This window comes from Pleurodeles waltl, chromosome 4_2, assembly GCF_031143425.1.
Source record: "Pleurodeles waltl isolate 20211129_DDA chromosome 4_2, aPleWal1.hap1.20221129, whole genome shotgun sequence".
NCBI classification, from domain to species: domain Eukaryota; kingdom Metazoa; phylum Chordata; class Amphibia; order Caudata; family Salamandridae; genus Pleurodeles; species Pleurodeles waltl.
In genome coordinates, this window is record NC_090443.1 from 173,782,511 (window position 1) to 173,800,359 (window position 17,849).

The 17,849-nt window shown below is 45.7% G+C and overlaps 1 pseudogene; it reads left to right on the top strand.

The window, feature by feature from the left end:
• Positions 1 to 13,976: 13,976 nt before the first annotated feature.
• Positions 13,977 to 17,060, top strand: LOC138294108 (vacuolar protein sorting-associated protein 18 homolog pseudogene; annotated as a pseudogene).
• The last annotated feature ends 789 nt before the right edge of the window (positions 17,061 to 17,849 follow it).

Below are 17,849 nucleotides of genomic sequence, written 5' to 3' on the forward strand. Positions count from 1 at the left end.
ACCTCAAGGAATACCACTCCTAATACACAAACATGCTCCTTTCAACCTCCTCACACCCACAATCAAGGTACTACAGAACTTAGGCCCCACTTACCTCATGCGCATCTCCTCCCACCAACCACCCTGACACCTCCACTCTGCAGGACTCTTTGTTGCAAACATCCCATGCATAAACAGAACCGGAACAAGAGGATGGGCGTTCTCTTACATAGCTCCTAAAGCATAGAATGGCGTTCCACTCCACATTAGAGCCTTCTCCTCTCTCCTTGAATTCCACAAGAAGCAGCTGAATCCCTGGCTTTTCAATTAACCAACTGTAAGAATTTGGGTTATTGCTTCAAAGGGGTTAAAAACCTACTCAGCAACAACCACAATCCTTGTCAGAGAGAGCCACAAATGTCACTAAATTAATCTGTGCTTAACCCTCTGGTAGTTTTGCACAAAAGCAGTCAGGCTTAACTTATAGGCAATGTGTAAAGTGTTTTGCAGCACTCATACAGTAATGAAGTGAAACAAATAACTGATAAAATGACACAAACCAATTAAATTTAGTCAGTACAACTGAAGTTCTGAATTTTTAGACTTTTTAGTGCAAAATAGCACATAAAAGGCATGGGGTATTTGGTCGTGCGAGACCGTGGCAAAGTCAAAAGTTAAGGCCAACCGCAATGGAGCTTAGGTCAGATATACAATGTTAATTGTGCCTTACCTTTGGACTTAGAAGAAATTTTGATGAAAAATTCCTGAGAAGGTAGAGTTTAGAGGGGCAAGGCAGCGGAAAATGTCTGAGGAGGAGGCATCATTTTCGGGGAACTGCTTGACAGATGCGCAATTAAGATTTTTAACTGGACTGTGTCACTTTTTTTAAGTAAAACATTTCCAGTGGGAGGAAGCTGCAGTTTGCAGCCGACAAGGACTCCACGAGGCTGAGTATCTTTAATGAGAGATCCAACTGAACAGAATTTTCTGTTGCGGAGAAGAACATAGCGGGAGCTACTGTGAAGTCTGGCAATGCACCTTGAGAGGATCCGCTAGAAGGTAGGTTCCGGTCTTCTCTCAGTTCTCCGAGCATTTTTTGGTGAAAAATTTCTCTAAGTCCCAAGTTTTAGGGTTAGGTAGTAGCAGCACCTCTAATACCAGTTCCAAGGGTCCAGGTCCTGGGGCACCACTTGGAGTGGGGGGTTTAGGACTCACTCCAGCAGAGACAAAGTGCAGGGTTCGAGGTCTCTGCAGTTTGTGCTGTCCGTATAGTTCAACACAGGAGACTAGCCAACTAGCCCTTGGTGTCACTTGTTGTAGTCATGGGTTCAAGGAGATAGTCCAGTTTTCCTTCAAGCAGCATTGCAGACCTTCAAGCACCAGGGAGGTTCTCTGGTATCAGCAGTGTAGTCCTCTGGGGGTCCAGGCTGTCCTTCCGAAGTCTTCCACAGGTCCTGAAATATATTGAAGTCTTATTCTGAGGGTCCAGTATTTATACCTGGTGCCAGTCTTTGAAGTGGGACTTTTGTGTGTGTTGAAGCTAAGCCTCTTTGAAGAGGAAGTGGGGCAGGGACCAGCCATGGCCCAGCCATCCTGGCATGATAGCATATGATCCAGGACACTGGTAGAGGCATAAATAGTTAGGGCAAGAAAATTACAACTTTCTAAATGTGCATTTTAAGAATTGTGACTTAAAATCCAACTTTTCCATTAAAAAGGATTTCAAACTACAATTCATTTGAGTGTAAACATGACATTTCTACCTACTGCAAATCAAAAGTTAGCACTTATTTAATGTAATAAGGTAGCCCGATGTTATCCAATGGGAAAGAAGGTATGCCTTACAGTAGTGAAGGCCTTACAGTAGTGGAAACAAGTTTAGTAGTGTTTCACTAATAGAGCACATACAACCGAAACCCACGTCTTGCTTTCTAAATACAATGCACCCTCCTCTATGGGTCATTAGAGCCAACCTTAGGGGGACATATGTATCAGAAAGGAAGGTTTAGGCCTGGAAAAATGTTTATTTTGTCAGGTTCAATTGTAGCCATCAACCAAAAGAGGAGGAGGACAATGGGATTTCCTATGATAGGGATCAGGGACAAAAGGCTTGAGTTGAGAAACATGAAAAACAGGATGTACTTTCCAAGTCTGTGGTAAACAAAGTCAAACAGTTACTGGATTCAGCGCGTGGAGTATTCTAAAAGGTCCATAGTAGCGGAGCTTGAATTTTTTCTGGAATAGATGTAAGGGCAAAAATTTTGAGGAAAGCCATACTTTATCTCCAGGCTAGTATGGTGGTGCAGTTCGACACCGGGTATCAGTGACTCTTTTCACATACATTTTTGTGGCTATAAGATTGGTACATATTATGTCCTGTATGTGGCAGGGACGCCGAGCAAAGGAAGTGACGAATGGGACTGTAGATAGCTCAGGGTTGATGGAAGGAAAGATTTTAGGATGGAAACCAGAGGTTAAAAAAAAAAAGGTGTGGATCCTGTGGCACTGTGTACTGTATTGTTATAGGAAAACTCAGCTAATGGAAGTTACTTTTTCTTATTTTTTTATTTGGTCCTCATTCACATGCTGCAGAGTGGGGAGGGGGTCATTCGGCAGCAGTTTACTCGCAGACTTCAAAAAATGTCTCGATTGAAAACACCACCTGTCTTGCCTCTAATCCCACCTTCATTCGGTCTCGTGTCAAACTGCAAGGGACACACTTACACCCGGCATAGTATATAATCATTGGACCAGTCACAAAATTACATTTTGGACTTATCCCTGTATTGACTCAACCATTCTTTCAATGGGTTCCAAAACCTGTAATTCTTATGATCTTCTCGATAATCCAATTTTAAATTGAACATTATTGAATCTTTCCAATCCTTAAAAAGAGGGGGGAGGGGACTGATCCACTTTCTACAGATCTCTCTCCTGGCCTGGCCAATAATATCATATAGCAAAGTAATTTTGCTTCATCACTTTTACTTACCAAAATATCAGGAGGGCACACGAATATGAGCTCTTACCTCCAGATTTACTTGAAAGATCATACTTATCACTCTGCCCACCTTTCCCTAGAACTCTCCAAGCTGGGGGCACTCCAAAAACATTTGTAAATCGTCAGCTGCAGGTAGCTCACATTTTTTACAATTAACAAGGGCTTCTGTCCTCATTTTTGAGAGCCTCGCTGGAGACCAAAAGGCTCTATGAATTCAGACCAAATGGTTTCTCCTGAGGGAAGCAGGGTTAACTGTGCTATACAAAAGAGATAGAGATACTTGCCAGAGCTCATGGCGACCAGTTACTTTGTGTGGCATTACAGAAACAGCGTAGGTATTGTTCTAGCCCCTGAGCTAGGCGTTCCGTCTGACCATTGGTCTGAGGATGGAATCCAGATGATACAGAAACGTCTTTGTGTAAAGATTTACAAAAGGCTTTTCAGAAACGTGACACATATTGGGGTCCTCGATCTGAGATGATTACTTGTGGGAGGCCATTTAGGCGTATATCTTGCATGAAAATATGGCTTATTTCATTAGTGGGAAATTTCTTCGAAGCCGTAAAATGAGCCATCTTGGTAATCAAGTCTACAGTTACCATAATGGCATGGTTTCCTGTAGAAGATGGCAAGGAACATAAGAAATCTGTAGACAACGTGTGCCACGGAACGGATGGAACAGGCAAGGGCATCAATAAACCTGGCGGCTTAGTTCGGGGTGTTTTGGTTTGAGCACATATTGGACAAGAGGTTACATAAGTTTTGATGTCTGTTACATAAGTTTCTACGTCTGTCTTTAGAGTTGGCTACCAAAAGGAACGTAGGAGCAGTTCTTGCGTGTTCTTGATTTCACAGTGTCCAGCAATGGGAGAGTCGTGACACATCTACAAGGCTTCTGTTTGAACTTTTTTAATAGGTAGAAACTAGGTGTCTTGCTGATAATAGTATCCCTGGTTCTTTTGGAATTGAGGAGATTGGTATTCTGATTTTACACGATCGAGAAAGGATTGTATGACTCCAATGATTCAACGTAGTTCAATTGTATTTTGTGAAGAAGTAATCACACTTTCTGGATAACGGCATGATGAAGCATCTGTCACAAGGTTCTGGAATCCAGGTATGTATGATACCACAAAGTTGCACTGACTGAAAAAGAAAGGCCATCTGGCCTGCCGACTAATTTGACTTTGAAAGCTATGGAGGCATTGTAGATTAAGATGATCAGTTCTAACTTCAAAAGCGTCCTTGGTGCCCATTAGGAAATGCCTCTATTCTTTACAAGCTGCCTTTAGAGCAAGCAGTTCCTGTTCCAACACAGAATAATTACGTTCTGCATCTGTCAGTACGTGGAATAAAGAAAATACAGGATGTTCCAAACCATCTTCATCTTGTTTTTGTAGCAACACGGCTCCAATGGCTCTGTCGGATGCATATGTAACCACTATGAATTTCTTTGTTGTGTCAGGATTACTGTAATATCAGAGCTTGGGTAAAGGCATGTTTAAGACTTTGAAAGCCGTTTCAGCATTCTCAGGCCACAAAAAAAAAACTTCTTTAGGTTTTCTTTCTTGATGGTCTGGGTGATAAGGCCTTGTTGATGTGCAAAGTCTTTTATGAACTGCCGATAGAAGTTGGACAGACCCAGGAAGCATTGATTTTCCTTAACTGAAGAAGGAGAGGGCCAGTCTAAAATGGTGTGTACTTTTTCTGGGTCAATGGCTATGCTGACTTGATTGATGCGAAAACCAAGATATCGTACCTCGGTCTTGTCAAACTCACATTTTTCAGGTTTGTAGTATAGAAGATTCAGTCGGATTCTTTCTAAAACCTGAAGGATATGCTTTGTATGTTGTTCGGAATAATGAGAATATACTAGGATGTCATCTAGATATATTACAACACTTTGATTCAATAGATTGGAAAACACGGAGTCCATGAATATTTGGAATATGCATGGTGTGCTGGTCATGCATACCACAGTATTCAAAATGGCCCAAAGGAGTAAATGAAGGCTGTTTTCCATTCATCTCTTTCCTTGATTCACAAAAGAGGATAGGCACCCCTCAGATGCAATATTCTGACTGCTTCTAATATATCTTTAATAAGGGGTAAGGGATACCTGTCTTTGATGGTAATTTTGTTCAACCAATGAAAGTCTATACAGGAGCGTAGTTCCTTCATCTTCTTCACACAATAAAAGGAGGAGCCCCAGCAGGCGATGAAGAGGGAGTAGTCAATCCACTCTGTATGTTTTCTTCTATATATTATCTAAGTACCTCTTTTTCTGGCTCAGACAATGAATGCATCCTTCCAAATGGAACCACTTCCCCAGGTATCAAAGGAATGGCAAAGTCATATTCCCCGATGCGGGGGTAGGGCAGGTTAAATTTGGTTTCTGGAACACGTCAGAGTATTCTTGATAACAACTAGGTACCCCTTGGATCATGTTAATGGTACAACTCACTTCTTTGGGGGGAATATTTAGACCTTAAGGGGCCCAATAAGAGTCTGTCGAATAACAATATTGTTGACAAAACTGGGATGAGAGCAATATCGTTCTTGTCTCCCGATTAATATATGGATTGTGCCGCGTCAGCCAAGGAATGCCCAGAATTATGGTATGATTAGGAGAAGATATCAAGTAAAAGTAATATATTCCTGATGTTTTCCGAATTGCAAACAAAAGGTAGGAGTGGTATCAACCACTGGTTCAGAAGTTAGAGGTGAGCCATCAATCGTGTGTACATGTACTGGCATCTCTTTAGGAACACAAGGTATTCCTTTTTCTTTAGCCAATGTCTCATCCAAATATATTCCACTTGCTCCGCAATCTAATAACGCAAATACTTGCTCTTATTGATTATGTGGGCACTGTAGGATAACCGACAATATAAAAAGAGATGTGGTATGTTCCTTAGAGGTATTTCAACACCTGCCATCCCCTTCCTTCTCACAGGGGATGGGAGTTGGTGTTTCCCGTAGGTCTCGAAGCACTAATAGGACACATTTGAATCAAGTGACCATCATTGCCACAATAGAGACATAGGCCTTTCCGTTGTCTTTTTTCCCGTTCTGTTTCGAATAAGGGTCCACAAACTATGTCTATTTGCATGGGTTCTTCTTCTGTAGATGCTCAGTTCTCAGAACAGCTCTCGTCTGGGTGATGTATTGTAGAATGAGTTACTCCTGACTGGGACTGCAATCGGATCTTCCGCTTCTCCATCTTACGTTCTCTTAGACGCTACTCTATGTTTAGCGCTAAATCCATCAGTTCTTTCAGAGAATCTACACGAGTAGACTGCACCAATTCATCCTTTATCTCATCTCATGGTCCTCGATAGAAAAGAGTTACAAAGATGCATTCCACCCAAGTGGTTTCAACCGCTAACTGAATAGGGTTATGTATTGCAGGACATCCTGATTGCCTTGCTAAATACCACATAAAGCTTCATCAGAAGCTGACTCCATCCTGGGTCATTCAAACATCTGTTTAAAAGCCTCAATAGAGGCAGTATAGTTAGATAACAGTGGGTCTTCAGTGGCTACCAAAGGAGTCGCCCAAGCTAGGGCTGGACCAGACAGGGCACTGATCAAATATCCCACTTTGGTCTTATCTTGTGTAAATTGGGAGGGTCGAAATGCAAAAAATACCATTGAATAATCAAAGAACTCCCTTAATTTGTTAGGATCTCCAGAATAGTGTGGTGTCAAGGCGGACACAGAAGGTATATTGATGGACTGAGAAACTAGGGCTTGTCATAGTGCTGTATTTACGGCACGTAGTTGTTGTAACTTCTGGGCTTGTTGTTGTACGGTAAGAAGCATGGATTGTGCGGTTTCTACGACGTCTCCTGGAGGTTCTTCCATAGTTCTGGAGCAACGCTGAATCTTCTGGTGTTAAAATCTGTCATAGTTTGCACGTCTCTTACCGCTGTGGTCTGCACAACTCGGACACCACCTGGTTTCTTGCTTGTTCTGGATTGACCAAGATAAGGGCCACCCCTTCCGATAGCAATGGTGCTGCCAACTAGATAACGGTAAAGCAGGCTGTACCCTCCAGAGGAGTCCCAGAGGAAAACCCCCCAAAATTGTGAAAAAACCTCAAACCACAGGAACTCCTGAAATGGGGAAAAAAGAGAAACAATAAGGAGTTGGATCAGGAATCGACAAAAAACTGCTGGAAAAATTGAAAAAAGACATCCAGTATAACTGGAAGCAGGAGCGAGGATCACCATCAAGACGGAAGTGTTTGCAATGCAAGGAAATGAATGCCTGTAGGAAAGTACCATCTTGCCTGGCATGTTACCCCCATATTTCACTGTATATATGTTGTTTTAGTTGTATGTGTCACTGGGACCCTGCCAGCCAGGGCCCCAGTGCTCATAAGTGTGCCCTGTATGTGTTACCTGTGTTATGACTAACTGTCTCACTGAGGCTCTGCTAATCAGAACCTCAGTGGTTATGCTCTCTCATTTCTTTCCAAATTGTCACTAACAGGCTAGTGACCAATTTTACCAATTTACATTGGCATACTGGAACACCCTTATAATTCCCTAGTATATGGTACTGAGGTACCCAGGGTATTGGGGTTCCAGGAGATCCCTATGGGCTGCAGCATTTCTTTTGCCACCCATAGGGAGCTCTGACAATTCTTACACAGGCCTGCCACTGCAGCCTGAGTGAAATAACGTCCACGTTATTTCACAGCCATTTACCACTGCACTTAAGTAACTTATAAGTCACCTATATGTCTAACCTTTACCTGGTAAAGGTTGGGTGCTAAGTTGCTTAGTGTGTGGGCACCCTGGCACTAGCCAAGGTGCCCCCACATTGTTCAGGGCAAATTCCTCGGACGTTGTGAGTGCGGGGACACCATTACACGCGTGCACTATACATAGGTCACTACCTATGTGTAGCTTCACAATGGTAACTCCGAACATGGCCATGTAACATGTCTAAGATCATGAAATTGCCCCCCAATGCCATCCTGGCATTGGTGAGACAATCCCATGATCCCCCGGGTCTCTAGCACAGACCCTGGTACTGCCAAAACTGCCTTTCCTGGGGTTTCACTGCAGCTGCTGCTGCTGCCAACCCCTCAGACAGGTTTCTGCCCTCCTGGGGTCCAGCCAGGCTTGGCCCAGGAGGGCAGAACAAAGGACTTCCTCAGAGAGAGGGTGTTACACCCTCTCCCTTTGGAAAAAGGTGTCAGAGCTGGGGAGGAGTAGCCTCCCCCAGCCTCTGGAAATGCTTTCATGGGCACAGATGGTGCCCATTTCTGCATAAGCCAGTCTACACCGGTTCAGGGATCCCCCAGCCCTGCTCTGGCACGAAACTGGACAAAGGAAAGGGGAGTGACTACTCCCCTGGGAGGTGCCCAGAGCTCCTCCAGTGTGCTCCAGACCTCTGCCATCTTGGAAACAGAGGTGCTGCTGGCACACTGGACTGCTCTGAGTGGCCAGTGCCAGCAGGTGACATCAGAGACTCCTTCTGATAGGCTCCTCCAGGTGTTGCTAGCCTATCCTCTCTCCTAAGTAGCCAAACCTCCTTTTCTGGCTATTTAGGGTCTCTGCTTTGGGGAATTCTTTAGATAACAAATTCAAGAGCTCATCAGAGTTCCTCTGCATCTCTCTCTTCACCTTCTGCCAAGGAATCGACCGCTGACTCCGCTGGAAGCCTGCAAAACCGCAACAAAGTAGCAAAGACGACTACTGCAACCTTGTATCGCTGATCCTGCCGCCTTCTCGACTGTTTTCCTTGTGGTGCATGCTGTGGGGGTAGTCTGCCTCCTCTCTGCAATAGAGGCTCCGAAGAAATCTCCAGTGGGTCGAAGGAATCTTCCCCCTGCAACCGCAGGCACCAAAGAACTGCATCACCGGTCCTCTGGGTCTCCTCTCAGCACGACGAGCGAGGTCCCTTGAACTCAGCAACTCTGTCCAAGTGACTCCCACAGTCCAGTGACTCTTCAGTCCAAGTTTGGTGGAGGTAAGTCCTTGCCTCCCCACGCTAGACTGCATTGCTGGGTACCGCGTGATTTGCAGCTGCTCCGGCTCCTGTGCACTCTTCCAGGATTTCCTTTGTGCACAGCCAAGCCTGGGTCCCCAGCACTCTAACCTGCAGTGCACGACCTCCTGAGTTGTCCTCCGGCGTCGTGGGACCTTCTTTTGTGACTTTGGGTAAGCTCCGGTTCACTCCACTTTGTAGTGCCTGTTCCGGCATTTCTGCTGGTGCTGCTTGCTTCTGAGTGGGCTCTTTGTCTTGCTGGATGCCCCCTCTGTCTCCTCACACAATTGGCGACATCCTGATCCCTCCTGGGCCACAGCAGCATCCAAAAACCCTAACTGTGACCCTTGCAGCTAGCAAGGCTTGTTTGCGGTCTTTCTGCACAAAAATACCTCTGCAAGCTTCTTCACGACGTGGGACATCCATCCTCCAAAGGGGAAGTTTCTAACCCTCTTCGTTCTTGCAGAATCCACAGCTTCTACCATCCAGTGGCAGCTTCTTTGCACCCACAGCTGGCATTTCCTGGGCATCTGCCCACTCCCGACTTGATCGTGACTTTTGGACTTGGTCCCCTTGTTCCACAGGTACTCTCGTCTGGAAATCCATCGTTGTTGCATTGCTGGTGTTGGTCTTTCTTGCAGAATTCCCCTATCACGACTTCTGTGCTCTCTGGGGAACTTAGGTGCACTTTGCACCCACTTCTCAGGGTCTTGGGGTGGGCTATTTTTCTAACCCTCACTGTTTTCTTACAGTCCCAGCGACCCTCTACGAGCTCACATAGGTTTCGGGTCCATACGTGGTTCGCATTCCACTTCTAGAGTATATGGTTTGTGTTGCCCCATCCCTATGTGCTCCCATTGCATTCTATTGTGACTATACATTGTTTGCACTGTTTTCTATTGCTATTACTGCATATTTTGGTATTGTGTACATATATCTTGTGTATATTTGCTATCCTCATACTGAGGGTACTCACTGAGATACTTTGGCATATTGTCATAAAAATAAAGTACCTTTATTTTTAGTATATCTGTGTATTGTGTTTTCTTATGATATTGTGCATATGACACCAGTGGTATAGTGGGAGCTTTGCATGTCTCCTAGTTCAGCCTAAGCTGCTCTGCTAAGCTACCATTTTCTATCAGCCTAAGCTGCTAGACACCTCTTCTACACTAATAAGGGATAACTGGACCTGGTGCAGAGTGTAAGTACCCCTTGGTACCACTACAAACCAGGCCAGCCTCCTACAATGCCTTCTATGCTTTTATGGTTTAAAATCTCTTTTATTGATTTTAAGGAGCATTACAACATCTCCCACCTACAACCAATAGTCGGTGGGGGGAACGGAAAAGGAAAGAAGAGAAGGGGGGAGGAGTGTATAGGAGGGAAACACCTTATTTCAGTGGTTGCTATAGTCAGTCATTGGGCCTACCCAGAGTACAACTTATCGGCCAGAGTGGTATGGCAGGTGCAAGTCTACTGTTCAGTCCTGAGAATCTACTGTCCTTGTCAGTGTAGGAAAGTAGCCTCTTTCTAGCATGATTTTCCCCACTTTTGGCCTGTTTGTGAGTGTGTGTCAGTGTGTTTTTACTGTGTCTCTGGGATCCTGCTAGCCAGGACCCCAGTCCTCATAGTTTGTGGCCTACTGTGTACGCCTGTGTAGTGCCTAACTGTGTCACTGAGGCTCTGCTAACCAGAACCTCAGTGCTTATGCTCTCTCTGCTTTTAAATTTGTCACAGTAGGCTAGTGACTTCATTTACCAATTTCAATTGGCATACCTGACCCCCCATACAAGTCCCTAGTATACGGTACCGAGGTACCCAGGGCATTGGGGTTCTAGGAGATCCATATGGGCTGCAGCATTTCTTTTGCCACCCATAGGGAGCTCAGACAAACCCTTACACAGGACTGCCAGTGCAGCCTGCGTGAAATAATGTGCACGTTATTTCACAGCCATTTTCACTGCACTTAAGTAACTTATAAATCACCTATATGTCTAACCTTCACTTGCAGAAGGTTAGTTGCAAAGTTGCTAAGTGTGAGGGCACCCTTACACTAGCAAAGGTGCCCCCACATAGTTTAGGGCCATTTTCCTGAACTTTGTGAGTGCGGGGACACCATTACACGCGTGCACTACATATATGCCAATACCTATATGTAGCTTCACAATGGTAACTCCGAATATGGCCATGTAACTTGTCTAAGATCATGGAATTGTCCCCCCATCCCAAATCTGGTATTGGGGTGCCAATTCCATGCATCCTGGGGGCTCCACCATGGACCCCCAGTACTGCCAAACCAGCTCTCTGAGGCTTGCACTGCAGCTACAGCTGCTGCCACCTCACAGACAGGGTTCTGCCCTCCTGGGGTCTGGGCAGCCCAGTCTCAGGAAGGCAGAACAAAGCATTTCCTCTGAGAGCAGGGTGTTACACCCTCTCCCTTTTGAAAAAGGTGTTACAGGCTGGGGAGGGGTGGCCTCCCCCAGCCTCTTGGAATGTTTTGAATTGTTTTGAAGGGCACCAATGGTGCCCTCCTTGCATAAACCAGTCAACACCGGTTCAGGGACCCTTTCTCCCCTGCTCTGGTGGGAAACTGGACAAAGGAAAGGGGAGTGACCACTCCCCTGTCCATCACCACCCAAGGGGTGGTGCCCAGAGCTCCTCCAGTGTGTCCCAGACTTCGGCCATTCATTCGCGTCTAGGTAATGCTTTATTGTGTCCTCAATTTCCGCTAGTATGTCTTTGTATGTTAGAAGTCTCGTATTAAGGTGCCAACATTTTGTAGCTGGGGCATGTGGTGGAAGTGCAAGCGACAGCGTGAGCAGGGTGGGATCCCACAGGGACGCCACTCCTATAATAGTCTTGGCCACCCGGTTGGTAATGCGTGGTGAGGTGAGGAAAAGGTCAATGCGTGCATAGGTCTGGTGCGCTGCGGAAAAGAAAGAGTATGCCCTCTCTGTCGGGTGTTCCTTACGCCAGACGTCTATAAGTCCTGCCGCCCCCACCCACTCCCTGAAATCCTTTGGGAAGGCACCTGTCTGGCCATATTTCTGGACTGATCTGTCAAGCAGGGTGTCTGGCACTAGATTAAAGTCTCCCCCTACCACAATGTCCTTGTCCGCGGTAGCCAGAACCCTCCCCAGGGCATCCCTTACGAATTGTTCCTGCTGTTCATTCAGACCGTAAATGGTAGCTACCGTCAGCCTATGGCCTTGAAGGTCTATGTGAAGGGAGAGAAGTCTCCCAGGAATCTCAGCTTGTACACCAAGTACCCATTGTGGGAAGTTGGTGGCCAAAAGGATTGCTACACCTTCCCGCCTCCCAGGGCCTGAGGAGCGGCATTGTCTGTCGAACCAGCGTGATCTCAGCCTTTTCCAGTCTGAACAAACTAGATGAGTTTCCTGTAAAAGGCAAAGATCAGCCTTTGCGTCTCTGAGTTGTATCAGTAGTGCTTGACATTTTACAGCTGCATTAAGGCCCGGACATTTAGGTTAAGGACAGTAGTCAAGGGGAAGGTGAGGCTGACCACCACGGTGTCGACAGAGCCTTCCACCCAACAAAAAGAGGCCCCAGGTATGTATACCCATGACTGGCGAGGGGGTAAGGTGTGGCCCCTGCAAACTCAGGACAGAGGGATAGGGAGTAGGGAAGGAGAGAACAGACAACAAGGTATAAACTTGAAAAGTGTTCCCCGCCTGGGAACAAACGTAGATCAGTCTGGAGTGATTCCAGTCCTCATGCCGTCATCAGGCGACCACCACTCTGGAGGGGATCGGAGCTTTGCCCCACGGCCATCTCAATCAAGTGTCTCTTTGCCTTAACCAGATCGTATACTGCTTTTCTAACTGCCCATCGGGCCACAGTTCTCTATCAGCGAGGGGATTGTTTTTGGATCCTATTGGTTTTAATTTGTCCGAGTCCACATCTGAGACGCTATCCTGGCTGCGTAGACGTCGGAGCAACACCGCCCTCTCTTTTTGGCTCTCTGCCGTTGTGGGCTAATGCTGTTTGGCTCGTCTGGCCTTAGTTTTTGAGTGCCCTCCCTCAATTTGTGGTCACTGCTCTCCTTCCATTGGCGACTGTATCATGTCTCGGAGGCGGGATGGCATTCCCTCCATGGCCTGTGCTTACTCCATTGTGCAGATGCTGCAAGTTCCATTTTGCCAGACGAATTGGAGATGGAAAGGATGGCCCCACTTATATATGATACCACTTTCTCTTAGGAAGTCCTTTACAGGTCGGAGCGCTCCACAATGCTGCAACGTCAGCGACGATAAGTCTTGGAATAAGCCAATTCGAAAGTCCTCAAAGTCAATTAATGGTTGGTCTTGGACTGCTGCCATTATGGTCTCCCTTTGTTTGTGGTTGTGCAGGCAGGTCAGTATGTCCTGGGCTTGACCCGGAGAGCAGGCTAGACAACCAACCCTGTGTGTTCTATCGAGTACCACAGTCTGATCCTTTAGGGCCGGTGCCACGTGTTGGAAGAGGCGCATCACAAAGTCCTCAAGCATTACCGTCACCGCCTGCGATGGTATTCCCTTTATTCGGATATTGGAGCGCTGTGACCTATTCTCCAAGTCTTCAAACTGGTACTGCAGTTCTTGATTCTTGTCCTGCAGGGTAAGAAGCTCCTACCTATGGCAGTCCAGTTCTTCCTGTCGTGCGTCACAAGCTTGTTCCAGTGTGTCTACTTGTTGCCCCAGCTCAACAACTTCTCATTTAAGTTCTTTGACCTCTGCCACTATTTCTTGTTTCAGGGTGGCAAAGTCTCCACATAGGGCCCCAAATAGCTGTTCCATGAAGGACCTAGTCAGGGGTGCTTCTCCATCCTCCTGTGCCCCTAGGTCTACTGACTGTCCTCCTTCTGTCGCCGGGGGCTCGCCTAGCTGCACCCTCTTGGTGTGAGTTTTGTTGAAGAGGTCTTGAGGGAGCCTTCTTGTTATGTCTTTGGGACGTCATTGCGGCCTTATGATCCTCTTCCGGGTGCGATGTAGCTTGTGCTGCTGCTAATGGGCTATTGCTTCGGCACGTTAGCGGGCTGGGCTGAGGCTGCATTGTGAGGAGAGTGAGGCAGAGCAGCAGTGGTGCCCTGTGACGGACTCAGCATGGCATCCATCGTAGACGAATATGAGGATTCACTGTCCCGACCGCTCACTCAGAGCCAGGGCCGCAGAAGCAGTGGGGTCCCCCTGTCTGGTTTTGTGAATGCAAGATTAGAAAAGGAAACTCCCATTTTTAATAAGCAGAGGATTGATTTTACACCACCAGAGAGCATCAACAGCCTTATTGTCTGTAAGAACCAGCTTTGTATGAGCCTTGGCAGAGATTCCCTTCTCAGGACTGACTTGGTGAAAGCAGATCAGCCCAATCATGTGGAATTGGGCCGTAAAGATGATGCAAAGGTTTACAAAATGTTCCTAGACCCTACAGGTTCTCATCTACTGATTTAATTAACCAGCAGTGAATGCCTATATTTGAGTCGGAATGGACAGAAAGTACAAACTCTCTCACGCTGGAGAGGACATTTGATAGAAAGCGTGGGGTGGAACAAATTTCTTGGAACAGAAACCAACACTGGCCCCATTCTAGTGGGCACGATTCAGGGCCAGATCTACGAAGCTGAAATTTTGACCCGTGAAGGTGGCCTTTTCAGTACAAATCCAGATCAGTACTTCCGTTTGGTTTATACTCTTACTGAAGAAGGAGGGCCTGCTCCGGTCTGTTGCATCAATATAGAATGTAGTAACGAGGGAAAGTGCTTCATTATTGCCACCACTCGTAAGCGGTTCTCCAGTTTGTTGGTAAATTGGCTGATGGAGTAGAGCAGCAAAGTTTCAACTCCTTGCTCAGTACACAAAAAGATCCTATGCCAGGTTTTCAGGAGTTTCCAGTAAATCTTGGCTACAGTGAAATAGACTTTTACACATCAAAAATGCAGTCATTTCCTTCCTCATTTGCTTGGATGATGGGGAATGGAGTGCTGTATGGTAAAGTAGACCTCAGTTGGCCTGACTCTGTGTCGAGCAATTTCCAGGTATGGGAATACCCTACTGATATTGACTTGCGTGTTAACAAGCCTATCTCCATTGTGCTAACCCAGTTCCATTTCCTGCTACTGTTACCGGACCGAGTGAAGGCAGTTTGTATTCTGAATGGTCAGGTTGTCTTTCAGGATTACTTCCTAATGAAATTTGGCTCTCTTAAACGAATGGTGAAGGATCCCACCATTGGACAAATTTGAATCCACACTGAAAAGGCAGTGTTCCGCTACCATGTATAGCGTGAATCTAGGGACGTGTGGAAGATGTACATGGACATGGGAAAGTTTGATTTGGCGAAAGAATACTGCAAGGACAAGCCAGACTGCCTTGACATTGTACTTGCCAAAGAGGCTGAACATTGCTTTCAGAACAAGAGGTATCTGGAGAGCCCAAATGTTACGCACTAACTCAGAATTACTTCGAAGAGATAGCCCTCAAGTTTATCGAAGCCAAGCAAGAAGAGGCGTTAATGGAATTTTTGCAGAAAAAGTTGGGAAGCCTTAAACCTCCAGAGAAAATACAGGCCACTCTACTGACGACTTGGTTGACTGAACTTTACTTGAACCGCTTAGGTTTACTAGAAGGTGATGCGATAAAACGGCCTATGTACCTTGAAACACGAGACGAACTTCGCACTTTCTTGAGCAGTTCCAGAAATAAAGAATGCCTCTTTAACAACCGTGTCTCCATCCATGATCTCCTTGCCAGTCATGGAGACACCAAGCATATGGTATACTTTGTGCTCATGCAAGACTATGACAGAGTGGTGTCCCACCACTGCCAACATGACAACTATGATGAAGCACTCAATGTTCTGTCCAAACACAGAGACAAGACCCTTTTTTACAAGTTTTCTCCCGTATTAATGTAGCACATTCCTAAGAAAGTGGTAGATGCCTGGATTGCTATGGGCAAGAAACTGGATGCAAGGAACCTCATTCCGGCCCTTGTGAACTATAGCCAGATTGGCAGCTCCCAACAGATCAAAGAAGCAATCAGGTACATGGAGTTTTGTGTGTACAAACTCGAGGAAACTGAGCAAGCCATTCATAACTATCTGTTGTCTCTCAATGCTCAGTATCAGCCAGATTCCTTGCTGTCATATCTTCTAAATGCTGGAACAAACCCCAACCGGATTCACTATGACCTCAAATATGCTCTTTGACTTTGTGCAGAACACGGTCATCACCACGCCTGTGTCCATGTTTACAGGGTAATAGAACTGTATGAGGAGGCAGTGGATTTAGCGTTGCAAGTCGATGTTGATCTGGCAAAGTCCTGTGCAGATTTGCCTGAAGAAGACGAAGAGTTAAAGAAGAAGCTCTGGTTGAAAATTGCTCGGCATGGTGTTCAGGAGGAAAAGGATGTGAAGAAAGCCATGGTCTGCATGTCCAGTTGCAGTCTGTTAAAGATTGAAGATATACTGCCTTTTTTCCAGACTTTGTCACCATTGATCACTTCAAGGAAGCCATATGCAGTTCTTTGGATGCCTACAACAAGCATATTGAAGAGCTTAAAACTGAAATGGAAGAAGCCACTCTTAGTGCAAAAAGGATCTGGGAAGACATTCAGGAGATGAGAAACAAATATGGTTCAGTGGAGCACCAAGAGAAGTGCCCTGCTTGTCATTTTCCCCTCCTCAACCGCACCTTTTATCTGTTTCTCTGTGGCCATATGTTCCATTATGACTTTACTGCAGTCTGTCCTTCCCAACTTGCCCACGTACAAGCAGGTCAAACTGGAAGATCTTCAGAAGAAGTTGCTAACCTCTAATCCACCTGTCAAAAGTCGCCACCAACCTAAGGAGGAAGATACTATCAGTCTTGGAAAGGGTCAGCAAACTTGTGAACAAATTAAGGCCGATATTGATGACATTGTGGCCACTGAATGTGCGTACTGTGGGGAGTTAATGATTCGGACTATTGACAAACCTTTTATTGATCCACAGAAATATGATGAAGAGATGCAAAGCTGGTTTTAGGTTTGCCCAGCGAAGACTTGGACCATCACACTAGAAAGCCGATGGCTTTCCTTGATTAATACAATGTCCTAGAAACTCACTCTTATTCAAACATGATGGGTTGCAGGATTCAGCATGGGGATTCATAATGATCCCTCACTTAAAATGCAGTTTAAATATTTAAAACCGTCCTGTAAAGTCTCTCAATATCTGCTTTCTGTATCAAGTGTCTCAAGGTCAGATGCATGGGAGAGCATCCTAAATTGTGGTAAGTGGGTGAGTTGCATTTTTTGTGGTTGTAAGCCTTATTAATGAGGCCACACTGGGTGCTCTATCCAAAAAGTCATGCAGCAATAGATGAAGTAGACTAAACCTGAACGTAGACGCAGATAAAATATGCTGATTGACAATGCTGTGTACTTATAATTCTCATTTTCTTAAATGTTATATAGACAACTAGAAAGACAATTGGGGTTTAGTTAAAATAAACAGCTGCAAGCATGCATACAGTTGCAAAATATGCTTCAGGTGAGTGGAATCCCCATTATTGTTGGAAGCATCAAAATCTTGAAAGTGCCTTGGAAAACCACAATTGCATCACCCCTGAAAATACAGGAAAACCTAAATCTACATCACGACTGATGGTGTGTAGTGAATAGAGACCACTGTACTGTGAATACTACTCTTTAACACATTTTGTTTACATCCCCGGCCTTCTGCTTATGTCATTGCGGCCATCCCGTGAGCGATCAATGACCTTATTGAAAACGTAGTCCACCAACTGATTCCTCGGATCGTGGAGTGTTTCTGTACCGTTGCTGATGCTGGAGTCGTCAGGTCGGCCGTCTGACCTCAGTCCATTCTC